Source organism: Mauremys reevesii, linkage group 4 (genome assembly GCF_016161935.1).
Source record: "Mauremys reevesii isolate NIE-2019 linkage group 4, ASM1616193v1, whole genome shotgun sequence".
In the NCBI taxonomy this organism is placed as follows: domain Eukaryota; kingdom Metazoa; phylum Chordata; order Testudines; family Geoemydidae; genus Mauremys; species Mauremys reevesii.
The window spans coordinates 9,809,601-9,828,635 of record NC_052626.1 but is presented as its reverse complement, the minus strand read 5'-3'; the positions used below and the strand labels follow the sequence as shown (position 1 = coordinate 9,828,635).

Here is a 19,035-nt window from a genome sequence, read left to right as displayed (position 1 = left end):
ATTGATAAATACAAACTTTTTTCATACTGTTTTTACTCTTACATGCTTTTAAACAAATGACATACATAAGGCACGGTACACATCAATAAGTAAAAAGAGAGAAAACAGATTAAGCCATTCTGGGATCAATATGCAAATACTATTATTTTAGAAAATACTGACTGAATTCTTAAGACTTACACCTATCTCACATGTCTGGTCCTGGCAGCATGACAAGTGCAGGAGGCTGGAGCCTTCAATGACCTCACTCCACACTACATCTCCAACCATGGTCTGTCCTCAGAGTCTGTTCTATCTCGCAATCACAGGGTGTGATTGCAGCACACGTAGATATACGTGAGCTAGCTTTAATCGAGCTAGCTTGAGTACCGAAGCAGTGACACTGTGGCAGTGCATACTTCAAAACAGGCAAGTAATTACCCAGGGTTTGTGGTGGGCTTCTCCAGTCTGTACTGATGTGCATGCTGCTGCTGCTTTACTACTACCAGGACTTGAGCTAGCTCCGTCTAAGCTAGCTTGGGTATGTCTACTTAAGCTGCAATCAGCCCCTATGACTGCAATATAGACACCCTCAGTCTGCTTCTCTAGCACGATCTATGTACTGTTAATCTAGAAGGTGTTTATGGCTGTAAATAAGCGTCTTTGACCTGTTGGCAGTCATAGACCTTGTGCTAGCCACCCTTCATTTGGGTTAAATGGAAGAAATAATTGAGCTCCTTGATGGAGTGAGATAGCTAAAACAGTAGAAACCACGGACCAAGGTACTAGATCTCATGGGAAGGGAGAATAAGAGGGATTTCCCTGGGACTGACTGAAATGTTGGGGCATTGATCTGGAGCCAGAGCGGCATTTGTGAGCATGGCCCTGAGAGAGAGAGAGAGAGCGCTCCTTGGGGCACAGGACACAGTTGCCAACTTTCACGTGGTAAATAAGCACCCTGACTTTCACAATAAGCGAAAGATCACGCTAATTCCATTTCAAAACAAGCCAATCCCTCAGAACCCCAACACTCTGTGACTAGATCCCCTCGGCGTACAGTCCGGGACTGTGGTGGGCCCGCTGTGCACCCCTGACTCTTTCCCCCTGTTTGCCCCTTGTCCCTGCTTGCAGGGAGCCAATAAAAAAAAAGGGGGGGGGGCAACAAGCTACAAGCCAAAATCTAGCCAATTAAGCCTAAAACAAGCCCAATTTCTGCGTTTTTTCCACAGGTTTGGCATGTCTGGCAGAGGACTGTCTGCAAAGGCAGCCTTGGAAATCATGAGCAAGGAAACTGCCTGCTGTTGTTCGTTCATTCAGTGTTCAGGGAAACAGGACTTTGTGTACATTCTTTTTAAGTAAACAGGATTGCACTGAGGAAATATCTGATTCACATAATCAATTTCTCTTCCTAATGGGAACAGCCCAGCGAGGCTCTGAATATTGGCTAACCGCTCGGGTCAAGGAGCGACTGTCTTCTCCTTAGTGTTGGTGAGAGAGTCTTTGCCGTGGCTCCTGTCATTTGGAGTGAACTACCTCTTAGCCTCACTGCTTTCACCCCTCTTCAAATCCTCACTGAAGAAAGTATCTTTTTGGTCAGTTTAACTTTAACTTTATTTCTGTGGGGGAAGGGGTTGTTTTGTTTTGTTTTGCTCAACCATCTCATTGCATGTGACCCTAGAAAGCTGTTTTCTTGTGCATTGTCAGAAAGGTGACATACAAAATGAAGTTGTATGGACAAAATGGGTAACAGTTACTACCGTAAGAACAGGAGTACTTAGGGCACCTTAGAGACTAACACATTTATTTGCGCATAAGCTTTCAAATAAATGAATTAGTCTCTAAGGTGCCACAAGTATGCCTGTTCTTTTTGCGGATACAGACTAACACGGTTGCTACTCTGAAACCAGTTACTACAGTATTCACGATAAAAGAACAGCTTTACCCATCTTTGCTGAACCCCTTTAGGTGTTTTAGTTTACTTGGCATCTGCTTTTGCTGTCATTTTGGTTGCTACAGTAACTCATAGCAAGATCGCCATAAAATTTCACCATTGATAGCAGCGTAAAGTCTCAGCTATGACTCAGTATAGCAATTTTCTGCAATGGAGAATCATTGCAATTAGACCATATATATGTCTCATACTGTCAATGCCTAGGTCAGAGATGCTTCTTGCTGAAAAGCTGTGACTGCTACAATTTACCCAGTAATCTAAAAAAAACCTATAGTCTGTAAGGATGCACACATCATGCTGCAATGGTCACAAAATGAAAGTTGTGTGGTGGCTTTTAATAGCTGATGTGTTTCAGTGGTTGCACATCCACTCAGTTACATAAAGAAACTAGGGATGTAAAATATTAAACGGTTAACCCGTAAGCATTAGTCTTACCAGTTAACCCACCCTAACTGTTAACCCTCAACCCAAGGCCAGCGAATCCCAGCCCCAGCCACGCCGACCAGCCAAACCCAGCCATGCTGGGCGGAGCAGCCCCAGCTGCCCACTAGCCAGAGCAGCCCTGGTCCGGCCAACTGACTCCAGCCGACTCCACCGGAGCAGCCCCAGCCATGCCGGCTGGCTGACCCCAGCCTCGCTGACTGGCCAGCCAGCCCCAGCCCTGGGGCTGCTCTGGCAGATGCGGCTGGAGTCGCCAGCCCCAGCCCTGGGCTGGCTGGAGCAACGCCAGCTGGAGCAGCCCCAGTCCTTCTGCCTTTAATTGGTTAACTGACTAAACGGTTAACTTTTTAAACAATATTTACATTCGTAAAAGATCAGAGGGGTAGCCGTGTTAGTCTGGATCTGTAAAAGCAGCAAAGACATGCATCCGACGAAGTGGGTATTCACCCACGAAAGCTCATGCTCCAATAAGTCTGTTAGTCTATAAGGTGCCACAGGACTCTTTGCTGCTTTTATTCCTAAAATAAAAACTTGGAGGCCCTATCTTAAAGAAGGGTTTTATACGTGCAACACTTGAGGTTTGAGTCGAAGACATGCTGAGACCAATTGACTTTAAATAAGAGTTACAGTACTCAGCCACCCTAAAGATCAGATTAAATTGAACACAGGCAAAATATACCTGAATACCAGGGATGATATTGCATTTCATAACGTACACACCTCTTCAAGAGAGAAACATTTGTGCTATAAGTAAGTAAAATACACCAATCATCCTACTAAGGAACATTTTCTTTGGCCTTCCAAGCACTTGCTCCATAATATTTGAGTCCAAAAAAAGACAATTATGCAAGGCTTTCAAGCTGTGCCAATCGGACTGAGGATTTTTTTTTTTAAAAAGGTGAGATTTTAAATGCCTCATTCAAACAGAGCAAAATCCTTCATCAGAGGAAAGAGTTAAACTTCCTTAAAATTAACACACACTGAGGGAGCTTCCAACCCAGAGAAGTTTCGAAGGTGTGTGTGTGGTTGTCTGAGTGAAGAAAAATGTGCTTTTTCCCCAACGGCACAAATTCATGTCTGCCAGACTCACACAGCCTCTGCACTTGGTTCAGAGATCTGTTTAATGATCTGGTAGGTGGGCCGCCTGAGGGCACCAAGGATGATGCTTGGGCTCACAAATAATTGCTGAAATATACTTTGCATAGCTTGCTTTGTTTTATTTTCTCTGGCCTGTACTGCCAAGGTACTTGCAAAAATAAAACCTGGTATTTCTTCTTTCTTCCCCACCCACCCACCCCTGCTCCAATTTCTTAGCCACTTGTTTTACATAAGTCTGTGATGATTAATTTTTTTGGAATCTGAAGACTCCTGAGCATAAAATAGTATCTGTAGTCCTCAGAATATTTAATCTGTCCACATTGTTTTCTTTCACTTCCCTTTAAATAACAGCAATAATGAACGCTATGTCCAGGTTGTTAAATATCCATGAGGTTTAAACAATATATAGTCAAATAAAATACTGTAGAGTTTATACCTGTGACAGTCTGTATCATTATATTCACCCCTTTTACAAGACTATGATATCTTTTGTGCAAAGTATACCTTGTGAGATATCATTTGAAAAGTCAAAATTTGCTGATCATTACTGTCCTGGTAAACTATGTGTGGCAACATTGTATGTAAAGTTATAAGATTCTACTGTATGATATTACTCAGACATGTTCCAAACCAGTTCATCAGAGACAAAAGGCAGACTGATGCCTCAGCCAGGTGTCAACAAAATCAAATGAACTATCACCTGGGAAAGTGGCCATTCTTTGACAGGAAAAAAGGGTCTGAGCAAGAAATTTACATCTTGTCAGACAAACAGCTGGAGGTTCCCATCCCCACTGACTTTGTCTCCTGAGCCCCAGCTGGAGATGATTTTCAAAAAGGAAAAGAGAACTATAAGAAAGGGGAACAGATGCCCCCAAAATACCCCTTTTCTCTCTGCCCACAGCATCAACACCTGCAGGACAAGGAAAATAACACTGAACTAAGGGAGGCATCTTAGCTGGATGGAATTCAGCCAGTAAGATTGCTGAAGTATATGGTGAGAGAGACCTTTGCTTTGAATTCATTTAGCTTGTTAAGTTATATATTAGTTGCGTTTTACCTTTTTCTATCTTGTAACCAATTCTGACTTTTATGCCTCACTACTTATAATCGCTTAAAATCTATCTTTCTGTAGTTAACACATTTGTTTTATTTAAACCAGTGTGTTTGGACTGAAGTGTTGCTAACAGGATTTGTTCATATCATTTTCTGTTAATAAAATGATACTTTATATGAGCTTGTGTTGTCCAGGAGAGGGCTGGGCAGTACAAGCGTCACATTTGGGGAGGAAAGCCTGGGACTGGTAATTTGCTGGTGTTGCTCTGCAGTGTAATTCAAGAATGGTTTGCCATAGCTCTTATACAGTATAGCTGGGAGTAATTTACATGCTGGAGGCCGTGTGAGAGCAGATCAGGAGTGGTGGTTCTCACAGCAAAGCAGTGTGAAAGGCACCTCAGGCTGGAAAACTGAGGGGACACAGTTGTTCAACAGTGCAATGTGTACCCTGGGATAATGTCACAATGCCTTTTAATACAAAGATTTTAAAGACCTCTTAATTTTCTTTCCTAACTTGCATGGGGTCAAAGCAACAAAGAATCCTGTGGCACCTTATAGACTAACAGACGTTCTGCAGCATGAGCTTTCGTGGGTGAATACTCACTTCTTCAGATGCAAGTGGTGGAAATTTCCAGGGGCAGGTTGGAAATTTCCAGGGGAAACCTGCCCCTGGAAATTTCTACCACTTGCATCTGAAGAAGTGGGTATTCACCCACGAAAGCTCATGCTGCAGAACGTCTGTTAGTCTATAAGGTGCCACAGGATTCTTTGTTGCTTTTACAGATCCAGACTAACACGGCTACCCCTCTGATAGTTGTTCAACAGTGCAATGTGTACCCTGGGATAATGTCACAATGCCTTTTAATACAAAGATTTTAAAGACCTCTTAATTTTCTTTCCTAACTTGCATGAGAGTTCAAATGAAAAGATTATTTTATGGAATAACATTTGACTGAAAAGCTTATCTCATCATTTTGTATCAGTGAATTAGCAATGCAATTTTTAATTAAGATACTCATCTCCATTAGGTGAAGAAAAATGACTCTCCACTGCCTGCGTCATTTGGGATGCTCAGGGCTCCTCCTAGTGTTCTCTAGTATTATACATGAAGGATAAACTTGGTTCTGTGCATTTAAATATTGTCTTAACATGGCATGTTGTGTCTAGCTAAAATAGACCCTCCCTAAATTGAGTTTCTGAAAAATCTATCAGTTCTTCAAGGTTTCTGGAGGTTAGGTCCATCAATTACTATTAGCCAGGATGAGCAGGGATGGTGTCCCTAGCCTCTCTTTGCCAGAAGCTGGGAATGGGCGACAGGGGATGGATCACTTGATGATTACCTGTTCTGTTCAATTCTTCTGGGGCACCTGGTATTGGCCACTGTTGGAAGACAGGATACTGGGATAGATGGACCTTTGGTCTGACCCATTATGGCTGTTTTTATGTTCTGCTGCAATAGTTACTCGTTGAGGCATTCCAATAAGCCACGTGCTCCTTCCCAGCACACTCGTGATTTCTTTTGCATTTCTGTTTACTGATTACCCAATAGTTACTTATTTTTCTAATTCTTACCTTCCCCTTTTTGTTGCTGCAAGAATGAGTAGCACAACATGACTGAGATGTACGTTCAACGTACAGGGCTAGGGCTGTAAGTTCTTTCAAAGAAGCAGCTGCTCTGGTGTTGGCCAGTGTTGGCATTTCAATAGCCTGTAACAATGTGCTTGGGCTTGGACAGCTTGGTTAACTGATTTGGGATGTGTTCTTATTACTAGATGACAGCAGCAAAGTGGTTATTTAAGTGAAATGTCTGGATTTGCCAGTTAAGGTTGTTGTGGGCTGCATAACTCTATCAGCCCACTGGCTGGGGATGGATTCAGAGCATTGAGACAACAGAGTCTGACATGATGTTTCTTGTTTTAATCTTTGTTCCAGTATGAAATGTGTCCCAAGTCCAGTCTCCATGAGCATGCCCCCTCCTGTGCATGTGGATTATAGCACCATAGCAGCATGTCTGACCCCTCATGAGATGGCTCAACAGTGCACACCCTGTTTGCTAGTGAGAGCTATTTCACATTAGGCCATATCATCTCCATGTTGTGAAATACACTTCATGAAGAATGTCTGAAACTTTTCTAATGAAATATAATGGGTGGCAAAAAAAAATAAATTCCTATCTTACCTCTCCTATCTATAGTATTTCCAAGGCAATGGGCTCAGTTCTGGCCTTGAGCGATTAGACTGAGAGCAACACAACCTTATTTTACCTACCTGTGGCATCCTCTTGCCACAGAAATAAACAAACAAAGGTGTGTGTGTAACAATAGCTGCTATTCTGTGGTTTTTGCTGGTGTATGTATATGAGTGATAATCCATTTCAGAGGTAGCTGCTCTTTGTTTCTCCCACTTCAGTTCAGTTGTATACTGCTGGCAAAGTGTTTTGAGGTCCCAGGATGAAATAAATGAAGACCAAGCACAACAGCATTGCTGTTTTATATTGGTGCAAACGCTGCTACAGAAGCACTGACTTGACACGTTCATTCCTCACGTGCCTGGTACCAACATTGTGCTTGGCAGTCTACCAAGGAGTAAAACGGATAAGTGAAATGATGGAAAACATAGAACAATGAACTGGACTGGTAGAAATGTAGTGAGGCAGGCTAATCAGCTTCCTGCCTGCCTACTGCAAAACCACGCCAGGAATATTATTTTTAACTTTGAGTGACTTTTCAAAAGTGCTTAGCATTTGCTTTGGTAAATGCCAATGGTAAAACTTCTGATTTAAATTAAAATAGGTGAATGACAAGTGCTTTTGAAAATCCCATCTTAAAGGTTTTGCAAGCACCCATGCAAGTGCTGTACATCCTGGCATCATATTTGTCCAGTTCAAATGACTCTCTCTCTCTGTAGGTATTTTAAATAATCAATAACATTATTAGTAAAGACCCTGGCTTGTTAACAATTCATTGGGACAGATCCTCAGCTGGTAGATGATGACGATGTGGCTTATGATTGTGAAAATGTTCCTTTAATGAAGTTCCTGGCCCGTTTTGTATCACTCCACATTTTCTCAGGTTGGCCTAATCGGGGCCAGGCAGGGACAAGACAGGCCTTGCATTTAACTGCAATTCATACAAGGGAGACTAAGGCTCTTAAGGAAACACATACAGCAAAATCATCCCTTCAACCTGACAATTTAAGAGCTGGGAGAAATTACAGGAATGAAAGAAGGAAGTGTGTATCCCACAAAGTTAAGGTCTCCACATTTTTTCTTGCATTCTACATCATGCAAAGTACTAAGCTTTCATTTAAAAAAAATATATTTTTCTACTGGAAGAATAAACTACCATAATGTAAAATGATAGGCTACTACATTGTTCATAGAATCATAGAATATCAGGGTTGGAAGGGACCTCAGGAGGTATCTAGTCCAACCCCCGGCTCAAAGCAGGACCAATCCCCAACTAAATCATCCCAGCCAGGGCTTTGTCAAGCCTGCCCTTAAAAATCTCTAAGGATGGAGATTCCACCACCTCCCTAGGTAACTCATTCCAGTGCTTCACCACCCTCCCAGTGAAAAAGTGTTTCCTAATATCCAACCTAAACTTCCCCCACTGCAACTTGAGACCATTGCCCCTTGTCCTGTCATCTGATACCACTGAGAACAGTCTAGATCCATCCTCTTTGGAAAGTGTTAACACCGTTTTGCAGAAAACTAACAGCAGTAGCAAAGAGGAGAATCTTATGCCCCCTCATTCACCAAAGCCACACAAAACTAATATCCACCAAGGTTGTGAAATGAGCCACTTGATGCTAGATTCAATTGGATGTGAATGACAGAGGAAATTCACAAGAATAGTTCCAAGATGTGCGTTGCCAGGAAACTGTCCAGTGTACAAATCACATTATTGATCCCAGGATGATAATGCCATGAAGTAAATGAGCAGAGAGATGCAGGGACACAACTACTATTTTAGTTTCCTTTAGTCAAAGGCTTTATCTTGTTTTAGATGAAGATTTATAGAAGACTGCTGCTTTTAAGGGAAGAGCAGTTATAATATTTGGTGTAAACAGTTGCCTTATTATATTTGTTTTCAGATTACAATTTTTATACCTTGTAATCAGCTGCTAACATTTATAACACCAGGCAGTTTAATTTTAATGTATTTTATATTTGTTGTTTGTTTAATACTAGAAGATCTGTGTGGGGAAATAGGTAAGAGGGAAGCTATGCCTCCGTTGATTCACCCCTGATCCTTCCACCATCTCCCCAGCAGCTCCTTTTTTTGGTGGGGGGGGGTTTCTCATGTGATCATTATGATAATTATTTACCAGGACCCCGTTGTGCTAGGTGCTTTCCAAACACAGGACAAAGAGATGGTCCCTGCCCCAAAGCCCTTTGGTATGGCTTGGAGCATGTGGGGCTGAGCAAAATTGCTCTTTGTAGCATCATTTTCTCCTCTAACACCAGAGGACTTTCGCAGGTAAGTTAATGTAGAGGGTGCATTATAGGAAAACTATGAGTGGAAACTTGCAGTGTTTCCTTTCCCCCAGGGAGAAGTAGGCCACATAGGGGTGTATGGCACCTAAAACACTCATCTATTTTGTTTTTTATTTTAGATGCTGGAATTCTCCTACATTTAACTCAATGTTTCTTTAAACTGACAGATACAGATCCAAATGACTGATGAATCATAGTGCTGAGTGAAACGTTCCATGTGTATTTAATAGTCTATAGGAAATAGGTAAGTACTTTGTGACATTGTCACTGATTATCACATGTACACCTGTGTGTATCATTATTCACCTTACACATTCCAGTTAAATTCTGCTTAAATGCTATTAGCAGCATTTATTTGAACCAATAACCAATGGTATATTATGGCAATAGAGAATAGAGTTAGAGAGTCTCTTTATTAGCAAACATTGCATAATTTGTTTCTTTTAAGAGCTTGAATCCTGAAAGGTGTTGAGCCCCCTCAACTCCCCTGGACTTGAATCAGAATTGGGGTGCTCCTTCCCTCACAAGATTGAGTCCTAAGAGCCTCATCCAAATCCCAAAGTCAACAGAGACTCCTATTGACATCAGTGGTTTAGGATCAGGTCCTAAATGAGCAATTATGCTTTTGGCAGATTTGCCTCACTTCCCCCCAAATGAACATCTCCTACTCACATTTGCATTCTATACCCTCAGAGGACAGAGGTGCATCTTTTCAGCACCTTATCGGCCAAGAACTTGGAATGCTGCAGGTTTCATTTTGCTTTGTGCTCTTCAGACTGGTCTGCGCTCACAAGTCACTGCGTTGTCTTTGCCACTGTGATGCCTCTTCTCTCTCCTTTGTGTAATCGACCAAGTTTGGCACCTTTTGGGAGCAAATATCTTAAACAAGCACCTTCTAGCCACTCTTTAAAAACTTGACAAATCAGCAAGGACTATGACTAGCTGCTGTGACATTGAGCATGTCTTGTCCTTATCTCGACAAAGTTGTAGTTGGCATTCTGTCAGCTGACTCTGCTCTTCTTACTCGTGTTTTATTATAAACTTATTGTTGTGCCAGATAAGGCTAATTGATCCAGCCTTTCCTCTTGATTATCCTTTCAAAACAGGCAGTGGCACAGCATGCAACAGCAGGGTGACTACAAACTGATGTAGCTGTGAAAGCAACCCCTTATTGCTACTGTAATTATTAACATTGTGGCAAAAAGCCAATGCGTTTCCTCTTCCAGGACAGGAGGAGAGCCAAAAAACCGATAGGGTGGGAATGTAAGGATGAGAGGAGGGAGTGTTGGCTCCACAGCATGCTACGCTGTTCTCTGTGACCCCATCAGACCCAAATGCTATGGAGGCAGGGGGTTCAGAGTGCAGGAGGGGATTGGGGTATGGGCTTACCTCGAGTGGCCCCGGGGTGGTAGTGGTGCACAGCAAGGCTAAGGCAGGCTGCGTGCCTGCCCTGGCCCCGCACCACTTCTGGAAGTGGCCAGCATGTCCGGCAGTGGCTCCTGGGGATGGGGTGGGGTGCTGCCATCGCCTGCGGGTACCACCCCCAAAGCTCCCATTGGCCGCAGTTTCCCATTCCCTGATGGGCCAGATACAGCCTGCAGCTCGTAGTTTGTCCTCCCCGATGTATGGAGTCCCTCTTTCCCTGTCCACCCATCTTGATGGGAAATCCTGACTGGAGGTGTGAGAATGCCCTGGGGCATGCCTCCTCCAGGAGCTGTGTTTATGTGGGGGCTGGGCCTAGGGAGGAGCCAATGTGAAAACACAGGGACTCCTCATGGATGTTGCAAAGGTACTGGGTGATCTTCAGGTGTTTAGGTCTGAAATCCTTTCCCATTCTATAGGGGCAACCAAAGAACTCCTGGACCTTGTCTACACTACAGGTTACTTCAGTATAACTTATGTCGCTCAGGGGTGTGAATAATCCACCTCCCCTGGGCAATATAAGCTATGCTGATCAAAGTGCCGGTGTAGACAGTACTATGTCAGCAGGAGAGCTTCTCCCACCAACATAGCTACCGCCTCTCGAGGAAGGGAGAACTCTCTCCCATCAGCTTAGAGCGTCTCTACCACAAGCACGACAGCGGCGCAGCTGCAAGTGCTGTAGTGAAGATGTAGCATTAGAAAGAAACATTGTGAGTTACAGGCAGGGGACGTTCAGTCCCCAAGACAGGAATAACTCATGCAGGGAACAATTTGACTAAGGAGCTATTTTATACAAGGAGGAGGAAAGAAGTGATGAAGATGCTTTCCTATTATTGCATACAATCCAGGTTATATTCTTTGCAGCTTTACATCCCTTTCCTGTGTCAAATTTTTCAAGACTCGCGTTTAAAAATTAAACATTGCAGAAAGCAATCAGAAAAAGGGTGGGGCAGGGATAGCTCAGTGGTTTGCACATTGGCCTGATAAACCTCAGGTTGTGAGTTCAATCCTTGAGGGGGCCATTTAGGGATCTGGGGCAAAAATCTGTCAGGGATGGTACTTAGTCCTGCTAGTAAAGGCAGGGGGCTGGATTTGATGACCTTTCAAGGTCCCTTCCACTTCCATGAGATAGGAATATCTCCATATATTATGTTATTATTAAAGGGCACAATTCCTTCATGAGCACCTACCCTGTGCTTTAATGCTGTCCATTATAAAGTTCAGTCTATCACTTCCTTTCCATGGTTCCTGTGCTTCACCTTTCAGATATGCATAACGTCATGGAAAGCAGCTTTCTTTGGTGTGATTACATGCCATGTGAGAATGTAGGATGCAAACAATATATTAGAGACAAGATGGGTGAGGTAATATTTTTTTATTGGACCAACTTCTGTGGGTGGAAGAGACACTTTCTTCAGACCTGAAGAAGAGCTCTGTGAAGCTTGAAAGCTTGTCTCTTGCACCAACAGAAGTTGGTCAGATAAAAAAAAAAAAGTTACCTCACCCACCTTGTGTCTCTCATATCCTGGGACCCACATGGCTACAACAACCCTGCAAACAATATAGAGTAAAAGCTTTGTTATCCTGCATGTTGGGGAAATGGGGGGGGTGCCAGTTAATCAAATATTCCAGTTAACTAAGAGTTACACTTACCAATGGAATACCAATTTTCAAAGAATTAGAATACAATAAAACAAATAAAGTATAAAATAGTATACAGGTACTCCACCAATCCAGTAGTAGTACTGCACTGCAGAGTGGTTGGTTTCTTGAGGTGCTTAGGTGTATACAGGAAAAGTTTTCTATACAGTAGGTTATCTTATCACACTACATATCACTATGGCCAGTGTATGGCATACACCGAGATCACTAAAAATACACTTAACACAAAAACTTTGATTCAGAAGGCAGTGCAAGATCCTGCTCAGACTTCTGCAGACTCAACTCAAACACCTATAGAAATGGGTTCTTCTAGGAATTCACAAGGCACTTGCAGTAACCAGAAAAAGGAACAATCAACATGAGTAAAAATGGAAACCAGACCCCAGAATCCCTAAGCATATAAAAGTGTGACTCATGCACAATTTTGTTCTCATGTTATTTCTTAGAAATAAATGAAAAAGATTAGGCATGTCACAGTACATGATGATGGTTTAATAAACTCTTCTTCATTCCTATCCCCATTTACTTGCATCTTTTGTGTGATTAAAATAGTCTTTCAAATCTTATCATATAGTTATATATCTTAGAGGAAATAAAGCAGGGCCTACAGAGCAAATCTTTAACCCGTGAAACCCACTGTGATCAGTGGTAGTCTTGTCATGACTTCAATGAGTTTTGGATTAGGCCCTTAATTTGCACATCTGCACTAAAGGCACTCCATAGCCAGATGTTCTAGAATTTGAATCAGTTCAATTCAATGAGATTTTATTGGTATGACAAGGTACATAAATGTTGCCAAATGTAAAACCAAGATAGACCCCCCCCATCTGTCAGAGGTAGGTATCTTCCCCCAGGATTGGGTTATACACCCATGTTTGGGATTTGATCCCGTGTCCATTTGTCAGTAGTGTCTATTCCTGATCCGGTGTCATGAGCAATAAAAACAGAAGCTCTGATTTTGCTCCCATACTGCCTCTATGCCAGTGTAACTCCACTTACTTCAACTGAGCCACTCTGGGTTTACACTGGTGCAAACGAAGGTCAAAATCAGAGCCATGGTATTTGGGTGTTTCTGTTTCCTGCCTTGTTTTTAGTGAATGTAGAGCTGGTGCTAACAGGGGGATGAAGAGAAATGAATCATGTTCTAAAATCTGTATTTATGACACGTTTCCTTGCCTTGTTCTTGTCTTTGACCATTTACCATTTCCTAGGTGCCTGGTGGCAAACGATAGTACTTGATACTGAGAATGGAGGCAGATCCATGTGAGACAGGACAAAAGAAGCTATTAGCATGAATATAAAGCTGGGGGAAAGGTCAAAACTTACCTGGGCTGCTTCAAGGGACTTCATAGTGAGGCAGGGGTTGGCCATTGCTTGCAGAACTAGAGAGACAGGAGAGGTTACAGATAAACAATCGCCACCTGGAATTCAGAAATGGGCGCGAAGCAAATTCTCAGCAGCTCCAACTACCCCCAAACTTAGGGTGGAGAGTGTGTATGTATGTTGTCTGTCTAATCTATCCATCTAACACAGGGGTTCTCAAACTGTGGGTCAGGAGCCCTAAGGCTGGCGTTAGACTTGCTGGGGCCCAGGGTCAAAGTTCAAGCCCCATTGCCCAGGGCTAAGGATACATGCCCCCAGCCCAGGGCAGAAGCCCTTGGGCTTCAGCTTTACTGCCCCACCACCACCCGCCCAGGGCAGTAATTTTTGTTGTCAGAAGGGGGTCACTGTACAATTCAGTTTGAGAACCACTGATCTAATATATTTCTAAGGTGCCTATCACTGTCTGACTTGTATAACAAAAAAAAACTTAATAGTTGTTCCTTTTCCCCTGATCTGCCTACCCATCTGTCTGTCTGTCCTTAGCCTTGGAGCTCCTAGGGGAAGAACCATCCTTTCTTGAATATCTAGAAGGCTCCTACCACATCACGGGTGCTAGCACACTGATTTGTTTGTTTATGGTTATGGTATCTAAGCCCTGATATAGGTCTGAATTTCAGGACTGACCTTAAGATTATATTTATATATATAGTGACAAAGTTATTCCTCTACTTTGGTGGGTCCTGCGCTTATTGGCAGATTTGTTCACCTCAGTGATCTTCCCCACAGTCTGGGTCAACTCCTCCTGTGTCTGATCAGGAGTTGGGAGGTTTGGGGGGAACCCGGGCCCGCCCTCTACTCCAGGTTCCAGCCCAGGGCCCTGTGGATTGCAGCTGTCTATAGTGCCTCCTGTAACAGCTGCATGACAGCTACACCTCCCTGGGCTATCTCCCCATGGCCTCCTCCAAACACCTTCTTTATCCTCACCACAGGACCTTCCTCCTGGTGTCTGATAATGCTCGTACTCCTCAGTCCTCCAGCAGCTCTCGCTCTCCTCTGGCTCCCCCCAACTGGAGTGAGCTCCTTTTTAAACCCAGGTGCCCTGATTAGCCTGCCTTGATTGGCTGCAGGTGTTCTAATCAGCCCGTCTGCCTTAATTGGTTCTAGCAGGTTCCCGATTACTCTAGTGCAGAAAACTACTAATCCAGTGACCAGTATATTTGCCCTGGACCAGACTCCTGTACCCCATATGATGGGGCTGAACCAAATCTATAGATGCAAACATTGGAGAGCTCAAAATCTGGTTTGGCATTTTACAGTTTAGCCCCATCTCCACTGAGCTCCCAGGGAAGGGATCATGTGTTCCTAGATGGTGTATTTGTACAGCACAATTATTTTATTTGTATTTCAATAATGCCTAGGGCCCTGGATCAGGACCCTGGTGTGCTAAACCCTGCACAAATGTGATCAGAGAATGGTCCCTGCCCTGAAAAGCTTTCAGTCTAAATAAATAAGACAGATACAGTATTACCAGATGTTCAAAAATTGTGAGTCAGGACCTCAAATGTCATGAAAGTACTTAAAAAAAAAACAAGATTTTATAACACATTGTGGTGCTTTTTTTTTTTAATTGAGCCTTTAGGAGACACATGAGCAATGTTTTCAGGCTTTTTTCCATAAGCATGAAGGCTAGAAACTTGCTTTAAAAAAAAAAAGAAAGAAAAAGAAAGCTGAGATTATCATGTAATCCCCTGACTCCAAGAGCTGGGGCTTTAAGGAAAAGACCATGTATCAGGAGAGCTGGAAACACTGCAGCAGGGACAGGAAACAGAAGTGAAGCGACTTGACCATAGTCAATCAGTGATAGAGCTGGGAATCTAACCCAGGTCTCCTGAGATATAGCCTAGCATCTAATCCACTAGACCAATGGCTTTCAAACTTTTTTTCATTTGTGGACCCCTAAAATTTTTTTAATGGAAGTGCAGACCCCTTTGTAAATCTTAGACATAGTCTGCAGACCACAGGTTGAAAAACATTGTTCTATGGTCATGACAACCTTTTGTGCGCCCCTTAGACATAGTCTGTGGTCCCCCAGGTTGAAAACCACAGCCCTAGACCAAGCCTGGGGGCTTAGGGTGATATCACAATACAAATACATAATAATTTAATGGTTATGATAATGTATGATGGAGTGCACGCTCTGTGTACTTTACCATCCCGTAAGAGCACATTTGCATTTCATTGCGCACTGCAGATCCCCGTTCTACGTTTTACTCTGTACTTACAAAAACCAGGTTCAATAAATAGTCCCTTCTTTTCTTATTTGCACAATGCAGTCCTCCTCCCCCATAGGCCCAGGGCAGGAAAGGGTTAATGAGATAGCTAGCAGACTCCACCCCTGCACTATCAGCCATAAATGTCAAGCTGAGAGGCTAGATCCTTCAGATGGAGGAAATAAGCAGGAGGAGAACAGGAAATTAAAGGGAGAAAGCAGAGTTTGGAGACGGGTTAACTTGCTGGTGCTAAGATTTGTCTTCCATGCTCAGAGGGGCCAGAGAGCCATAGTCTGTCTCAGTGAGGTAGTCTGGGCACAAGCTACATAGGGGCTTTTTCTTCAACCACAGATTGAATGACCATGCTGGGAGTGCATGGGTTGTCCTGGTCTCCCTGGGGAAAGTAGGACTCTAGAGATTGTGAGTTTGCCACCATCTCCCCATCACAGACCTAATTCTAGCCTGTACCCAATTTGAGCAATGGTATCCTGCTGGCTGTCTCTTGTTTACCTCTTAAGTAAGGAGGGAGTTGTTTTTTCCAGCACCACCCACCTGTATACTCCTTGATACCTCTGCTGTGGCCAGCTGATATTTTAACATGACTGCACATCCATGAGAAAGGGAAGATAAAATCAGTGCATTGGGGTGAGATAAACTAGCAGAGCTTCAAAGAGTCTTGTGGCACCTTATAGACTAACAGCCTGCTTCTTGCTTGCTTATATATACCTGCCCCTGGAAATTTCCACTACGTGCATCCGACGAAGTGGGGATTCACCCACGACAGCTCATGCTGCCAAACGTCTGTTAGTCTGTAAGGTGCCGCAGGACTCTGTGCTGCTCTTACAGATCCAGACTAACCCGGCTCCCCCTCTGATAGCAGAGCTTTGCTGCCCTTCCCAGAGACAAGTTTAGATCAGGGGGTCTCAAACTTCATTGCACCGTGACCCCCTTCGGATAATAAAAATTACTATGTGACCCCAGGAGGTGGGGACTGAAGCCTGAGCCAGCCCAAGCCCCCGGTCGGAGGGTGGGGGAGAGGCAAAGCCGAAGCCCAAAGGCGTCAGCCCCAGGCAGGGGGCCTGTAACCTGGGTCCCTGTGCCCAGGAATTAAGCCCTCAGGCTTTGGCCTCGGGCACCAGCAAGTGTAAGCCAGCCCTGGCAACCTCATTAAAATGGGGTCGTGACCCACTTTGGGGGCCAAAACCACTGGTTTAGATTTAAAAAACCCCAACACATTATACTCCTGGAGATCCCTCTTAGCCCTAAAGGAGGTTTGGTGGAAATCTGCACAGCTGGCAGGCCCCTCAGTAAACTCTGAGCTGTAGCAGTGGAATAACAAAGGATTGACTTTACTGGCTGAGCCCTGTGAGCAAATTTACATAGCAGCTGGCACTGTTAGTCCTTCATGTTAAAGGGCATAAAAACTAGCTATGATTATAGAGGGGGAAAATCTGTGCCCAGGACCTTTCTGGTTAATGTTATGTATCACACTATCACTGCCTCAGTGTAGTTCAAAACTATAATTATGCAGTTGCAGTAACATTGTAAATAGACTCTAGTATTGCATATATGAATAAGGAGAACTTTAAATCATAGAATCATTGAATATCAGGGTTGGAAGGGACCTCAGCAGGTCATCTAGTCCAACCCCCTGCTCAAAGCAGGGCCAATCCCCAACTAAATCATCCCAACCAGGGCTTTGTCTAGCCTGACCTTAAAAACTTCTAAGGAAGGAGATTCCACCACCTCCCTAGGTAACCCATTCCAGTGCTTCACCACCCTCCTAGTGAAAAAGTTTTCCCTAATATCCAACCTAAGCCTCCCCCACTGCAACTTGAGACCATTGCTCCTTGTTCTGTCATCTGGTACCACTGAGAACAGTCTAGATCCATCCTCTTTGGAACCCCCTTTCAGGTAGTTGAAGGCTGCTATGAAATCCCCCCTCATTCGTCTCTTCTGCAGACTAAATAAGCCCAGTTCCCTCAGCCTCTCCTCATAAGTCATGTGCTCCAACCCCCTAATTATTGTTGTTGCCCTCCGCTGGACTCTTTCCAATTTTTCCACATCCTTCTTGTAGTGTTGGGCGCAAAACTGGACACAGTACCCTAGATGAGGCCTCACCAATGTCGAATAGAGGGGAATGATCATGTCCCTCGATCTGCTGGCAATGCCCCTACTTATACAGCCCAAAATGCCGTTAGCCTTCTTGGCAACAAGGGCACACTGTTGACTCATATCCAGCTTCTCATCTGCTGTCACCCCTAGGTCCTTTTCTGCAGAACTGCTGTCTAGCCACTCAGTCCCTAATCTATAGCAGTGCATGGCTTCTTCGCGCCATCTTCGACAAGGTCTCCTTACACCAGGCCCTTTCCTCGCAGCACATCTCCAAATGGATGTCTCATTGCATTCACAAATGCTACACTCTCTCTAATGTTCCTCCACTTCCTAGAGTCGCTGCTCACTCCACGCGGATGCAGATGGAGGATATTTGCCAGGCTCCGTCCGCTCCTTTACTTCTCAGTACAGCCTGTGACGTCTTGCGAGTCTTCACACTGGACACTGATCACTGCTTCCTGCTCACCAATGTTTGGAATCCATATAGGGACCATCGCTTGAAGAAGAAGAGAAGGTTACTTACCTTTAACTGGAGTTCTTCAAGATGTGAGATCCCTATTTGGATTCCAATACCTCCCTCCATCCCCTTTGCTGAGGACGATGCTGCTTAGCGGTAAAGAGGGATACTGGAGCGATGTCGCCCTGCACGGCCTCTTATAGCCATGGCTGCAGACACGAGGACAACTCACATGCATGTCAGTGGACACTGCTATGAATCATTCCGGTGCATAGCATGCATGCCCACATTTGGAATCCAAATAGAAACCACACATCTCAAAGAACCTCCATTTACAGGTAAGTAACCTCTTTTCAGCCTGTGGTCCATGGATCCTGGGGCGGGGGGTGTCCGCAAACTGTGTCTACGATTTCCAAAGGGGTCTGCATAGGGTGACCAGAAAGCAAGTGTGAAAAATCGGGACCAGGGGTGGGGGGGTAATAGGAGCCTATATAAGAAAAAGACCCAAACATTGGGACTGTCCCATAAAATCAGGACAGGCACCTCCATTTGAAATTTTTTAGGGGTGGGCAACTGCAAAAAGGTTGAAAACCACCAAACTTAGACCACTCAGCCTACATTTTCACTTTGAGCAACCAACCCACAGCCTTAATCCTGCCCCAAAATATGACCTTGCCCGCACATGCAGACTTCAGTACTAACGTCTTCCTAGAGCTGCCAAACGACAATCACTACTACAGAGCATTCATTCACACAACTCCCCTTC

The 19,035-nt window shown here is 44.0% G+C and overlaps 1 protein-coding gene and 1 long non-coding RNA gene across 5 annotated transcripts in view; one reads left to right on the top strand and one right to left on the bottom strand.

Annotated features, from left to right (window-relative positions):
- SOCS4 (suppressor of cytokine signaling 4) overlaps positions 1–19,035 on the bottom strand; it is a 73,508-nt gene that overhangs the window by 53,872 nt on the left and 601 nt on the right. For 2 of the 4 annotated variants that reach the window (XR_005597683.1, XR_005597682.1), the window contains exon 2: positions 13,431–13,486. The gene's annotated coding sequence lies outside the window, so the exon portion shown is untranslated. Of the gene's footprint in view, positions 1–9,376; positions 9,883–13,430; positions 13,487–19,035 lie in introns of those variants that run through there. The other 2 variants (XR_005597684.1, XM_039535211.1) reach the window with 2 other exon arrangements.
- LOC120403705 lies at positions 4,361–9,842 on the top strand. The gene is made up of 3 exons (XR_005597685.1): positions 4,361–4,463; positions 9,188–9,264; positions 9,714–9,842. It is a non-coding gene; the product is annotated as an uncharacterized LOC120403705 (long non-coding RNA).